This window comes from Homarus americanus, unplaced genomic scaffold, assembly GCF_018991925.1.
Source record: "Homarus americanus isolate GMGI-L3 unplaced genomic scaffold, GMGI_Hamer_2.0 scaffold51159, whole genome shotgun sequence".
Lineage (NCBI taxonomy): Eukaryota > Metazoa > Arthropoda > Malacostraca > Decapoda > Nephropidae > Homarus > Homarus americanus.
Genome location: NW_024714920.1, coordinates 13421 through 29355, shown reverse-complemented (window position 1 = coordinate 29355; position 15935 = coordinate 13421). Strand labels below are relative to the sequence as shown.

General features: G+C 45.7%; 1 protein-coding gene across 1 annotated transcript in view; it reads left to right on the top strand.

Annotated features, from left to right (window-relative positions):
• Nucleotides 1–15935, top strand: part of LOC121879758 (fibroblast growth factor receptor-like 1) — a gene marked incomplete at its 3' end in the record, with an annotated part of 45493 nt that overhangs the window by 16299 nt on the left and 13259 nt on the right. The gene's annotated exons all lie outside the window — the stretch shown is intronic.

Here is a 15935-nt window from a genome sequence, read left to right as displayed (position 1 = left end):
ATTTCTCCCGCACAAAGTTTCCTCATTTAACACACTGGTAGAAAATGCCTAGACTTAGGGGAACTTGTTACAAAGTTCCCCTAAGTCTGGAACTTTTAGGTACAAAGTGTAATAATAATTTGAAACTTTCGTCTATTTTGAAGTGCATGAATCGAAAGTTTGATGCAGTGAAAGGGCTGTAAGGGACCCCAGATCTAATGGTTAGAGAGGTTGGGCCTGTTAGGACTCCAGGCCCATTTGACATACAACTACGCAGTCTCGTTCTTCTTCTTACAATAGTCTCTCTCTCCTCTTGCTTCTCCTACTACTGCTTTTTGTTTTGTTTTTTTAAACATGGCCTCCAGCCTCCCCCCACAGCCACACCTTCGCCATCATTTTAATTACCTAATATTAAATATCCTATCAAATAAGCAGGTTATCCTATCTGTGTTGAATTAGGCTGAGCCGCAGATCCATGCGGCATTCAGGTGACAGTAGCCCCATAGTCAATATTCCGGCGCAGTTGTCGGAGTTAGCAGAAGTTTATCGTTCCTTCTGAGAACAAAGCCGACCGAAGGGAGAGAAAAAGACAGTCGACATTCCCATTCAGGCTGTAACGAAACTTCTGGGCTGTTGCTTCTGTTCGGAGATCACCTGGCGAGTCTCATGAGAAACATCTTGCACTTGGTCCCATACCACCACAGAGGTTAACAGAACACTAGAGGAGTGAAGCTGCCTTGATCAACGTTTTAGACTTTTCCATATATGCCCTTATCTTGTCGTTCTTGTTCCTCCTATAAAAGCAGTATCGAGAGCCAGGTTGGCGTGACATGCGCCAAGCGTGATCGTAATCCTGATGTCGAAGAAAGTTTCGCCATTTCGCCATTCAGAATCTCGAGCACGGACGTCAAATATCGGGCTTCGCGATGTGTGTTTGAAGTCCTATGTTGGAAGATCTCACCATCCTAAGGAAGGAGGGTCGGTTCTACCATGATATCCTGGCAGATTTCCTTCAGCATATTTGCTGTAAGGTCCTTACTTCGTCATGCCCTGCATAAGGAAGCCTCCTTTTCACACAATTATGCAGTGATCGCCGTCATAGAAGAGTTATTATCACGATTGGGAGGGCGAACTCTCTTACTGTATTAACTGCATCTTTAGAGCAATGCATCTGTAAATTCTTGTTTGTTGGTTGACTGAAATCATCGTCTTTATTGCAACGAGTTAACCAGTTCGATAAGCCCACCCCGGTGTGTTTTATGCAGCTTATTTTTTTTTTTTCAAATTTTTCTGAACCTGCGGCGCAACAGTTGAGCAGTAAATCTCATCATTTTGGGTGAAGCAGTGCTATGATCCGTTCATGGTCGACCTACGACCCTTGCTTACTTACTGGTCTCGGACCTCTGTTACAAGGCTCTGGTTACAGGTCCGTGAGGGCTGTCAGAGCTTATGACTTTTGATGTTCGGTGGCTGCACCTTCTCTGGATTGGCTGGGTCCCATCCTTCCCAGTCTTGATGGAAGTGCAAGAAGTGCTCTTCTGCTGGGGTTGGCGGAGTGTTTCACCAGTTTGGGAATGAACTTGACACTGATAGCTTCTTCCAGAGGGTGGAGGAGGGTCCGACATCAGGAGAGGCACGACTGTGTAGTTCCAATGATGTGCTGATCTATGGGTGAATGCAGCAAAAGCCGCATGTGACCTCAGAGCAGCAATCTCAGACAGAGCTGATTTGCTCAACTCCACTTCATTCACCTTTCCTCTACGACGCTCGGTCTTGAAGTCCGCAGTGCCAATTACTGCGCCTAGATGTCTGGTCGCCCTTAGTTATTTTGATTCACTTCTGCCAAACCTCCTGCCCGTTCATAATGTTCTGGCTTCACGATGAGGAAGGACGTGCTGGCGTTTGGTGGTACCTCCTATTTGTGGACCTCACGATGTTGGCCAAGTCCCACCTTCACTTTTTGATGCTCCTCCACTTTTCCTGCTCCTGAAGGGTCGTCATATTACCGTACCACTTGTTTGACCCCAAAGAGCCAAATTTATTTGTTGGAGCACTGATAGGCCTGAGTTGCATGGCATTGTTACTTTCGCAACAGGTCCCTGTGTTGTTCCCTCGGTCGACTGTGTAAGATGGTGCATTTCCACCGTAGGCCTTTTGCTGTTTACCATATAAAGGTCTGATGGATTCCTATAGGAGTTTTTCAGCACATTGCAAGCTTGGACACTTGATCTGATGTTGCAGTGCGTCTCCTGGTGCTTAAGATATGCTGAATGTGTATTTGAAGCGTCGACCAGGAGAACGGCCCTTGACAATCACGTTGTTTCAAATATCGTTCTCATGAGGAATGGTAGCTCTTCCAGCTTGTTATTGATTACTAAACTTCCGTAGGTTCCTTCAGAAGGCTATTCTGACATCAACCTACCACCCATTATGCATTTTCCGATGATTCGCTCAGCATCCCCCCAATTTATTCGCTCACATCCTGGGATTCTTATCCAGGGGAATGAGGCGCAGCAGAAGCCGTCAGAGCATGTGAAGGTGATGGCAGCATGAGGATGCCAGCTTTCTGCAAGGACGGTAAATGGCTGCAGAGATCACTTCTGCTGCGGAGCCAAATCAGAAGTGCTGAGGATGACTTCATCCGTTTGCATCCAGACCTGAAGGGCTTGATATCTCTTCAGTGCCTACACCATCCTCTGTTATTTTCTAACAGGACAGCATTTGGTGGATATAGGCACTTCTGAAACCTGATGCCTTCTGCCATCACTTGCAGAGGATGTATTTCTTTTTCCGTTGTTTTTAATGTCTCTCTGTTTATTGGCAGGACCCTACTGGTGAAGATTCTTCAGAGGAGATCTACCGCCAAAATATTACCCTTTCTGCCACGCATTTTGTTTCCAAACTTCCTGCAGTAGCATCATCGGTGTGTTTTTTGCTTTTCCGTCTCTGCAGATTTTAGTCTCTCTCTCCTGCAGTGTTTCAGAGCCTACATAGGAGAGATCATCATGGCCTCTTCAGTGACACACATACAGTGTCAGTCTTTCTTCATTATGCCAGCTTTTTGTATGGAGTCTTTGTGTGTGCTCCTGACAGAATAGATGTGGTGATATTGCCAGTATAGTGGAAGAACTAACGGGCAAGGAGGGTGGCTCCGGAGGTATTTCAAGAGACTAATTGTCTCTCAGAATCATTTTTGCGGCTGCACACTTAGGTGGTTCAAACAGGTTTGCTGGCGTCCACCTGACAATTTCTGGTATGTTTTTTAACCCATATAAGTTCTGTTTTTCCATCGACATGCCATTCCACTTCCTGTGGTATGTCTCTCATTCAATTTCATATGGACATTGAAATGGCTGACAGCGTTTATTGAAAAGTACTACATTTGTGCTGAGGACTCATTCTCGCTATCGTTTAGGATATCATGGCTGCTGGGTCCCGGCGATATCCACGTGGGCCTCCTGTGACAGCTCCTCGCCATGAAGGTTATATGTTGCGGTAATTGTTTCCTTCTTTGCGCAAGACACATGATGGTTTGGTTGTTGCTGACAAACACAGCTAGTGCATTTTGTACTATTAGAATGAGATACAAATAATGTCTGTCATCAAGACTTTGCACCTTAAGTTTACGTCCGCCTCCATCATATGATTTATCCAGTAGCACAAGATAATACTGGTTCTAGTGAGGAAGGACGAGAGGTGACAGTATTGAACAGGTTGTGTCCATAGTAGTAGGGACGTGTTACAGGTGTGTGTAGCTACCCTCTCAATGGCGACCATCCATACATCAGAATGATACACTGTGGGATTAAGAGTTTGTCACGTACAAGCACTTAAGTTTATATATCCTTGGCAATAATAACCACTATTTATATGGTCTCACTGGTGTAATATCGAAGTTGTTACCGTGTATACCTCTCACTTCTGGTTCGTTCTCCATATCTCTACTGCACATTAAGTAGTCCATATACATTATGGTGGGGAGGCAAGAATTTAATACTACGCATTACTACTACTATTTTTTTATGGCCTTCCAGCCTCCCAATAGCCACACCTTCGCCAGAATTATTTATTTTACCTTAATATTAAATATTCAATACATAAGTAGCTATCCTGTCTGTGTAATTAGTTGAGTCAAGAGATCTAGCGCGGCATTCAGTGACAGTAGCCTCATAGTTTAACATTCTGCAGGTTATTTCCTATAGGGGCAGAAGCTCTGTTTCTCACAGGGCAAGAAAGAAGCTGTTCAGGTTAGAGAGAAAAGATACCATATCTCATCCAGGTTGTGTGTAACATAAATTCTGGGCTGCTGCTTCTGTTCGAGACTACTTCCAGAGTCTGGCGGTGAAACATTCTTGCACTTGGTCTCATCCCCACCAGAGGGGCTAAACACTAGAGGAGTGAAGCTGCCCCTGACTGAACGTTTCTTGAATTCTCTCTCCCCATGCTCCTTTCTCTCTTTGCGCCTGTTCTTGGGCTCCTCCTATGTGCAAGCATCGAGAATAGCCATGCAGACATGCGCCATGGGATTGGGAACCTGATGTTGAAGAAAAACGCTGTCCCTCAGCGGTCCAGAACTTCTGCTGAGGCACTAATGTCCAGCACGGGCCGTTAGAGGTGTTTGAAGTCCCAGTTGGAAGATCTCAACGTCCAATGGAAGGAGGTCGGTTCTACCATGACATCCCCAAGTAAGATTTTCAACACATTTAAGGTGATCTGTTACCTGTCATGCTCATGTATATGGAAGCCCTCTTCTGGCACACCACATATGGCGTGATTGCTATCATAGGACACGCATTGAGGGCAAACCCCATTGGCCGATCGCATTCTTAGAGCAATGCAATTCTGTAAATTTTGTTTATTAAGACTGAACCCATTTGTCTTTAATATCGGTAACGTGAGATAACCAGTTCGGAGGCTCACCTCCATGCTATAGCTATTTTTTTTTCAAATTTTCTAGTACCCAGTAACAGGTTGCTGCACCTAATACTTTTGGTAAAAGCTGCCGATCTGTCGTACCGACTCCATGAATTCATTTACTTCACTGGTATCCACTTCCCTGTTGCATCTCTGGGCTATTATGTATCCGAGGCTGGCTGAGCTTATGAATTTTGATGTTCAGTGGCAGCAATCTCCTGATTTGTTAGGTCCCATCCTCCCAGTCTTGATGGAAGGCAAGAAGGTTTTTCCAAGTTGCTAAGCTTGTGGTGTTTCATAATTTAGGAATGAAAACGACATCTGATAACTTCTTCCAGAGGGTGGAGGAGGTGAGCATCAGGATAGTACGACCAGGTAGTTCTGAACGACAAAGTTTGACTCATGGGTGAATGCAGCTAGTAGCGCCGCATGGTTTGTGTTAGCAATTCCAGACAGAGCTTGATTTCACTAACCCACTCATTCACTCTTCCCACACAAGATTGGAAGTCTTGAAGTCCAAGAAAGCTAAATTACTGCGCCTTTAGGATGTCTTTGGTCGTTCTTAGTTATTTTGACTACTTACGGCCAAAAACCTCCTTTGCCCGTTCATACTCTTTCGGGCTTCAATAATGATGAGGAAGGACGTCCAGTGCTTTGGTGGTGACTTATTTTAGGCCTCAGGATGCTACCAAGTCCCACCACTTTTGACAGTTCTCCACCTTCCCAAAAAGGCTCCTGTAAGGCTGTCAGCATAGCGCCACTTGTTTGACCCCCAAATATGTTCTTAAATTTTATTTCTTGTTGGAGCACTGATAGCCCACAGACATTGCAACAGGGTCCCCTGTGTTGTTCCCTCAAGGATCTGTAAGATGGTATCACCTTCTAGAGCTTATGTTGTTTACTACATAAAGGTCTGATGGATCTCTTGCTACAAATTCTTTTCAACATACATTGCAAAGTGGACACTCTGATTCCGATGTTGTGCAGTGCAGCTTGTGTTAGCATAAAGGAATGCTTGAAGATCCACCAGGAGAACGGCCTCACAATCACGCTGAATATCAATCTCATGGCGTGAATGGCCGCCCTCCTCGACCAGCCTGGTGGCCAGCACACACTTCAGGTTCCCTGCTGCTGCCTCCTGACATCATCCTTACCACCTCCATTATGCACTCCTGATGATCCGCCCTCTACACTTCCCCACCTCTCATAGGCCTAAGCATTCTTTTCCAGGAGTGAAGGCAGGCCGTCAGGGCCTGGGAGGTGATGGAGCAGCAAGAGGTTGCAAGCTTTTGGGCGTAAGCGGCAATGGTAGTGCAGAGAGATTGCTTGGTTACAGGGCCAAACTTGTTTCAGGTTGAGGATGACTTCAAATCGTTTGGTATCCAGGACTTTAGCGGGCCTTCTGCCTTCCTCGAGGCTTTCCAGCCTTTTTCCACACCATCTCTCTTCCTGTTATTTTCGAACAGGACAGCATTGGTATAGACACTCAAACGTGATGCCTTTTCGTCGCTTGCAGGGAATGTTTCTTTCAGCAGTTTTTAATGTCCCTTCTCTGTTTATTGGCGCATCACCCCCACCGAGGATTCCTCCAGAGATCTACCGCCAGAGTATTACTCGCCCCATACACGCATTTTGAAAGTTTCCAAATTTTCTTTGCCACGTCATTTGGTGTTTTGTTCTCTGTCACCCGTACTTCAAGTCTCTCCTGGTGTGTTCTTTTGGTTTTCCACATAGGAGATCATCTAGGATTCCAGTCTGCCACACACCATAGCTTTTACTTCTTACTTTTATCCTTCTCCACTGGATCGGCTTTGTTGGTAATGCTTCTAAGCGATCGTATCATGTCTTTTTCCCTTTATATTCTTTCACTGTGTTGTCGGCTCCGCTAGTTGCCCAAGGATTCTCCATCACGTTCTGTCACGCACTGTTGGCAACACTGGGCATGCACCGGCTCAGGTTCACTGGAACCTGCCCAGTGTTACACAAGTTCTCTGAAAGAGCTCACATCTCTGGTGCTGTCAGTCACAACACTCTCTTGGTAGATTGTTCAAGAGCTTACAACCTCACTCCAAAAAAGTTTACCTCACGGTTTTCTGGACTTGCGGTTTCTTCAATCTTGAGCTGTGACCCCCAGGCGAGCGTCCGCCAGCTCCAAGTAAGGACACTCAACCGGAGAAAGTTCCCCTGAGATGCTTTGAGTAACCTCAACTAGGTCCTCTCGTTCGTCTGTGAAGTATGGGCTAAAGTGTTCAGGCGCTCCAATCTCTCAGGAAGCTGGAGATGTTGAAGTGCAGGCAAAATTCAGCTTGCGGCTCCCCTCTCTGAACATTTTCAACCAACCGGTTGGTGTCCCTGCGCATATCTCGGGACCAGATGGGTGACAGCACTCCAGATGGGGAAGCACTTCACCTCTGAAGATCGTCACGAGGGACGGACTGTCTAGATATCTGAACGACCTTCTTATGAAGACCCAATAATTTATTTGCCTGATTTACTCTTCTCACAATACCTGCCCGAGAACTTCAGCTCATTGTCAAATATGTCACAATTTATTCACACAACAAAGTCTCAATCTTAGGCATATTTTCATCCTGTTGGGGACATATGGTAGCTTCCTCCTTACTGTTGGTATGCCCCAGGTGCATCTCTCTTCTATACTTTATATTGAATTCAGCAGCTATTCTTCTGACTAACATTCCTGAGCCCACAGAGGGCCCTTGCAGCTTCACAGTCTGCTTATTCTTAATTTCTGAAATAATTTGGCGTCATCGGCAACATTTAGGCGGAGGAGGTATAACGTCAGGCATATTTATGAAAACAAAACAAAATGGGCCGCGGGCCCAATACGTTACCCTGCGGTACCCCACTTCTACAGGTACAGATGACGATTTTGTGCCATTAATCACCACATTGCTTTTGGTGGTCATGTAGAAAAGCCCTCATCCACGCTTAGACATTTCGGACCTGTACCCAGTTTGACTAGCCTTTCGTGGGTAATACTGTCGAAAAGCCTAAGGAAATCTAGGTAAATATTGTCGATATTACCACCCCGTTCTAGAATATGGGTCCAAATATCCAATACCTTGCCAATTGTGTCACAAGAGCGCTCTACATAAAACCGTAAGCTATGAATCTTTACAAGGTTGTTATAGTAGATGTTCCATCGCTGCATCTCTTCATTGCTGCCACATTTTCTTTGTGCTTAGTCTTTGTGTGTGTCCTCTGACAAAATAGATGTGGTATTATTGCCAGTATTTGAAGAGCTAAAGGGGCGAGGAAGCGGTCCTGAGTATAATACAACCACCATCACTACCATCACCACAGCCACTACTACTACTACCACCATTATTATCACCACTACCACCACCATCACCACTACTACGACCACAGTCACCACTACCCACCACCACCACCACCACCACCACCACCACCACCACCACCACCACTTCCGCTGGCGGACTGGACCTTCCATTAAATAAGTTTTTTAAGCTCTTGTTAAGTTTGGTGCGTGGTGTGTGGAATCAAGTGACGCTTGTCATAGAAATTAGGGCGTGGGGAGGGAAGGGTCGGGGAGGGAGAAGGAAGGGGCAGGGAGGAGGAAGGAAGGGCAGGGGAGGAGGAAGGAAGGGCAGGGAGGAAGGAAGGGGCGGGGAGGGGAGGGACGGAAGGGGCAGGGAGGGGAGGGAAGGGAGGGGCGGGGAGAGGAGGGAAGGGGATAACGGGAAAGAGGGAGACAAGGGGGATCCATTTCGAATCCTATCTTCTGGTGTTGAGTTGCCAGCTGTCATGAACGATGCTCAGCTGTTTGTGGTGTTCAGTAGTGTAAGACCCGCCCCGCTGGTGCTGCTCTCTCTCTCTCAGCGTCACTAAACATATTCTCGGCTTAATATTTTCAGTCCTCTCTAGTGTAAGAGGAAGTATTTTCTTTTTGTTATTTCTTATTATCACAATTCATCTTCATATTATTTTTATATGTAGATGAGGAGACAACCATTGTTTTGTTTGTGGGTCGACCAACATGGATAGACGTTAGTGTGTCTGTACAGTTGGTCTTAATATTTCCCGGACACTTGACAATATCTGGCACCTACTTGTGGGTCATATACGTGATTGGCTCACAGCTGGTCCACCTTGTTTTTCTATGATGCATTTCACGACACCGTCACCAGGGGCCACCGCAGGGCAGCACCACACGTGTTGACAGCCACTCTGTAAATGGAAACCCCGGACTTTTATAATCCCAAACTCTCCCTCAGGCCACACGCTTGAGCTGGGTGGGAGCTGGGGAGTATATCTGTAGGTCGTGAAAGCCTTTGAACTTACTCCACCAAAAGCGGAGACTTGCCGCCACAATATTCACTCTCAAGATGCTGAAGCATTTGTGTGTGTGTGTGTGTGTGTGTGTGTGTGTGTGTGTGTGAAGGACCTGGGACCTGTGTTGACCATCTTGGATGCGCTATTTTCTGTCACTTGAAACTTATCCACCCCAGCTTATTTCACCTGAAGCTTATCTACCCCAGCTTATTTCACCTGAAGCTTATCTACCCCAGCTTATTTCACTAGAAGAATAACCACCCAAACGCTAACCTAACTTCCCTAGGTAACGTTAGGGTGGTTAATCTTCAGGTCCAGTTCCACTATATATGGCCAACGAAGCTTTTGTTGGTCATTTATACCCGGCCAATCAATTATCAGTTTGTAATTTCGCACCAACACTTTAGATCAGCTAGCCTCTTTCCCCGGCCCAGGTGACGATTGATTTTGCCACTTACAGCGGCTAGTTTATTGTGCACCCCACACTCATCCTGTGAGCGGTAGCGCAAAAGGATTACAGAGTAGAGTTTACAAAGGGTCATAATAATTAACCCCCGTTGTCAGGATATTATGGCACTGAATGTTACACAGTATTTCAATTACATTATTTGTTTAGTTCTATACATAAAGGGTAACTTATTCACAAATGCGTGAGTACAGGCGTGTGAGGCAGTATGTCTGGCCTCACACTTTGTTATTCGCATTTGCGTGAGAGGTATTCAAGCACATTGTGTGTTTGGTTCTTTACATAGGAACTGATATAGTTACTAAGTGCAAAAACGTGGATACTATCTTAATATGTCGGCTATCTTGCCATTAGAGATGAAGTGTTGTGCCATTTCACACACAGTGTGCTTGGACCTGTCCCTAAAAGGTTCTATCTTCACACAGTCGAGGACGTAGTGTTCAAGTGTGTGGCCATATGTCTGGCCACACACTTTACATTTAGTCTTGTTTACATCTGCTTGAGGAACATACTGCCAGAGGTACTTATATCCTAACCTTAATCTAGCGGTTACAACATCTTGTAATCTAGTGATCTTGTTACTTGTTCCATATACATGCTTCACTTGATACATCTCATCATGGTAAACTATGGATCGACTAGTGCCTGTTTGCACTTGTCTACTTGCGTCAAATTCATCAATAAGTTCTTTCCTAATTACAGTTTTAAGGGTTCTTTTTGACAGACCCAAATTGCATTCAACAGTGTCTTTGTTAGACGCGAGTTTGGCGAGGGCATCAACTCTGTCATGTTTTATGAGGCCTATGTGAGAGGGGATCCACAACAGTTTGACCTTAACACCCCGGTCAACAATGTACACATATTTGTGTCTGGCTACAGAGACGAGCGCATGACAACTTGAGTTGAGGGTGTCAAGGGCAAGTAGTGAGGATAGAGAGCCAGTAATGATGAGACTGTCAGTGACAGTGGTTTCAATAAATTTAATAGCTGTGAGTATGGCAACTAATTCAGTTTGTAGAGTGGATGCCCAGTTGTTAATTCTAACTCATTTCTCAATTATATTACCGTCAGGATGAGTCACAACAATAGCACTTCCAGCCCTCCCACAGGCGGTGTTTAGAGATCCATCTGTGTAGATGGTCTTGTGTTATATTTTCATCAGTATTGTGATATCAAAGGGAACTGTCCGCCAGGGTGGCAGGAAGCGCTGTTGTGTCCCAACTTTGTACAGATGGTCTAGTCCAAACATCTTCATATGTGTAGCTGTAGTTCGGATCCATTTAGATTCACCAGTCCAATGGTTCATACATTCTAGCAATTTTAAGGAAACAATGTTATCAGGATGATGAGGGGCGGGTGTGTGTGAAGTCAGGGCAACACCTCAACTACCTGGGCACTAACTCACACACTCATAAATGCCATACCTACAGTATAACTTACCCAAGTGTGTTATGTGTCGCCGTGGTGATACTTCCCGTGAGAAGCTACTGACCCCGGGTGACGCACAACAAGACGAGGACACATAACACGTACAGTGACACACACACTTATTGGCGGAATGATAATACAGAGAGTGAATGTGTACAGGGTGTTGACACAGTCCCCTGATCTTGACACAGTCCCCTTATACTGCCAGACTGGGGGTCATTAATACTAAGGGTAAATACTTAACTCTAATCTTAATTTCTAAGGGTCGCTGCCACCAGACTCCCTCTGGACAGCATGTAGCTCGTTAGGTAGCGTGCAGAGTGGACTAGGCATTGGGTTAGGTTTTCCATTGACCAGATCGATAAGGGGGAAGAAGGGTGAAACCATAACATGTCTTAATTAATTTATTCCTCATAAAGCATACTGGTAAAAAACATACAAATGAATTGGTCTTCCTCAGAAGAACAACGAAAATGTTGGTTACCCAGATGGGCACCAGATGTCTTACATTAATGGCGTGTCATCCACATACTTATTGCATAACAATCTGTGACCACCTTACCTCGGTCATTCCTTCTTACACTATCCCTTAACACATCAGACTGCTCCACCTGTATGGAATATAGCACCGTCGGTTATCATACATAGTAGCACCATCTCAACACACATGTTACACTCCACCCCTGCAGGTATGGGACTCCTTGTAACTTTTAGGTATACACAACAGGCACCTCGTTCGCACACCGCCCTCGGTGGGTAAAGACGAGGGCTTCACCAAGAGACATACCAGTACTATTTCTACGCCTGGTATTATAGGTCGCTCCAAGTGACGACCGCAGAGTTTCTCACGGTCTCCTTATTTGTTACTACTCATTTGGAGTGGTGTGCTGGAAATCCACAGGTTCACAGTGGATTGGCATAGCTGGGAGTAGTCACCACCTGTTGGGACGCTCATAGGGATAATGGCTGCCGGGCAGCAAGGCACTCCGACCGCATGGAACCTGAGGTGACGGTAGAACGGAGGGTACTGAGAAATAATGCCTGACGGGCGGTTATCACACCCCCTAACACATTACTATTACACTTATATATCAGGCAAAGCTTTAAACTGTAATAACTTCTATATAAGCCTTAATTATAGGGCGGGATATAGCCCGATAGGACACTGACCTGAGGTGACGGTAGAACGGAGGGTACTGAGGGCAGTGCCCTGCCGCTCGTCACCGCGTAGGCCTACAGTTTCCAATCTTTAATTTTTACTTTTATTTCTTACGGTTCTCACCTGAACACTTTTCGGTATATTGTCACTCATGCCGTATAAACACATATTTTAATCCTAAATTACACACTAAGGTAAGGTCTTGGTTTGCTAGTTCGTGGGTAAATTCATTGGGTTATAATATCAACGCGGCACACCCGAGGCGGGTACATGACGCGCCTTAAAACAAAGGCTGAATGTTCATGGCGGGGGTGTATCAACTTCACTTAAAACTGTAATGAGGGATCCTCCTCTCACACATTGCACTATTTGAACACAGACATAAGATTCTCTGATCACTGTACCTGTCGTGGGTATATGTCACGTGAGGATACGAGGTGTATTAAGTTCATACCGACGCATACAAGATATTTCCTTTCAAGTATAGTTTCTGGGTCACTTCCAACACCTCACATAGTTCTGATACATTTATCCTTTTTCCAGATCATTGTTCTCATGTATTTTCATATGATATCTGTGGAAGTTATGTTCGCTACACGTTCACAGACGTAAATAGTATGACCTTCAAACCCTGATCCACACTTAGTCCTACAGTACACTAGTCCGGCTCAACTGGACTTTAACATTCATCTTATGGATACCCTGAGTTCTCCTTAATGCTATGAATACATACAATTAATATGATATAACTGTACCTGGGTACAATACAACACATGGTCTAGTAACATTGAGTAGGTGAGTTGTCCTTTATCAATGTTTCCCGTTTTCTGAGGTTCTACAAGCGCGGTGGATTTGAATGTTATATAGCGTAATATGAATTAAATGGGGTTTTTAGGAATGACAATTATGTGCGCAGTACACCCTGATCTTGACACAGTTCCCTGATCTTGACACAGTCCCCTGATCTTGACACAGCCCCTTATCTTGACACAGTCCCCTAATCTTGACACAGTCCCCTGATCTTGACACAGTCCCTTGATCTTGACACAGTCTTCTGATCTTGACACAGTCCCTTGATTTTGACACAGTCCCTATCTTGACACATTCCCCTGATCTTGACACAGTCCCCTGATCTTGACGCAGTCCCCTGATCTTGACACAGTCCCCTGATCTTGACACAGTCCCCTGATCTTGACACAGTCTTCTAATCTTGACACAGTCCCTTAATTTTGACACAGTCCCTATCTTGACACATTCCCCTGATCTTGACACAGTCCCCTGATCTTGACGCAGTCCCCTGATCTTGACACAGTCCCCTGATCTTGGCTTACGGTCATGATCTTGATACGGTCCTTGTATCTTGACACAGTCCCTTGTATCTTGACACAGTCCCTGATCTTGACCCCAGTCCCTGATCTTGACACAGTCCCTTGATCTTGACACAGTCCCTTGATCTTGACACAGTCCCTTGATCTTGACACAGTCCCCTGATCTTGACACAGTCCCTTGATCTTGACACAGTCCCCTGATCTTCACACAGTCCCTTGATCTTGACACAGTCCCTTGATCTTCACACAGTCCATTGATCTTGACACAGTCCCCTGATCTTGACACAGTCCCCTGATCTTCACACAGTCCCTTGATCTTGACACAGTCCCTTGATCTTGACACAGTCCATTGATCTTGACACAGTCCCCTGATCTTGACATAGTCCCTTGATCTTGACACAGTCCCCTGATCTTGACACAGTTTCTTGATCTTGACACAGTTCCTTGATCTTGACACAGTCCCTTGATCTTGACTCAGTCCCTTGATCTTGACACAGTCCCCTGATCTTGACACAGTCCCTTGATCTTGAAACAGTCCCCTGATCTTGACACAGTCCCCTGATCTTGACACAGGTCCCTTGATCTTGACACAGTCCGAGTCTTGACACAGTCCTGTATCTTGACACAGTCCCGATCTTGACACAGTCCTTGATCTTGACACAGTCCCTTGATCTTGACACAGTCCTTGATCTTGACACAGTCCTTGTATCTGACACAGTCCCGATCTTGACACAGTCCTGATCTTGACACAGTCCCTGTCTTGACACAGTCCTGATCTTCACACAATCCCCTGATCTTGACACAGTCCCTTGATCTTGACACAGTCCCTGATCTTGACACAGTCCTGATCTTGACACGTCCCTGATCTGACACAGTCCTGTATCTTGACACAGTCCCTTTATCTTGACACAGTCCTTGTATCTTGACACAGTCCCTAATCTTGACACAGTCCCTTGTCTTGACACAGTCCTGATCTTGACACAGGTCCCTGATCTTGACACGTCCTGATCTTGACACAGTCCTTGATCTTGACACAGTCCCTGATTTGACACAGTCCTTGATCTGACATAGTCCCTTGATCTTGACACAGTCCTTGATCTTGACACAGTCCCTGACCTGACACAGTCCTGATCTTGACACAGTCCTTGATCTTGACACAGTCCCTTGATCTTGACACAGTCCTCATCTTGACACAGTCCCTCATCTTGACACAGTCCTTGATCTTGACACAATCCTTGATCTTGACACAGTCCTTGACCCTGACACGTCCTGATCTGACACAGTCCCTGTCTTGACACAGTCCCTTGATCTTGACACAGTCCTTGATCTTGACACAGTCCCTGATCTTGACACAGTCCTTGTATCTTGAACAGTCGCATCTTGACACAGTCCCTGATCTTGACACAGTCCCGTGATCTTGACACAGTCCCCTGATCTTGACACAGTCCTTGATCTTGACATAGTCCGTGTATCTTGACACAGTCCCTTCTATCTTCACACAGTCCCTTGATCTTGACACAGTCCCTTCATCTTGACACAGTCCGCAGTCTTGACACAGTCCCTGATCTTGACACAGTCCCTTGATCTTGACACAGTCCCGATCTTGACACAGTCCCTCATCTTGACACAGTCCCTCATCTTGACACAGTCCCTTGATCTTGACACAATCCTTTGTCTTGACACAGTCCTTGACCTGACACAGTCCCCGATCTTGACACAGTCCCTGATCTTTACACAGTCCTTGATCTTGACACAGTCCTTGATCTTGACACAGTCCCTAATCTTGACACAGTCCCTTGATCTTGATACAGTCCCTTGATCTTGACACAGTCCTCTGATCTTGACACAGTCCTCCTCTTGACACAGTCCCTCCTCTTGACACAGTCCTCCTCTTGACACAGTCCCTCATCTTGACACATCCCCTCATCTTGACACAATCCCTTAATCTTGACACAGTCCGACCCTGACACAGTCCCTGATCTTGACACAGTCCCTGATCTTGATACAGTCCCTTATTTTGACACAGTCCCTTGATCTTGACACAGTCCCTGATCTTGACACAGTCCCTTGACCCTTGACACAGTCCCTGATCTTGACACAGTCCTGATCTTGACACAGTCCCCTGATCTTGACACAGTTCCCTCATCTTGACACAGTCCCCATCTTGACACAGTCCCTTGATCTTGACACAATCCTTGATCTTGACACAGTCCCTGACCCTGACACAGTCCCTTGATTTTGACACAGTCCCTTGATCTTGACACAGTCCCTGATCTTGACACAGTCCCTTGATCTTGACACAGTCTCTTGATCTTGACACAGTCCTTGATCTTGACACAGTCCCCTC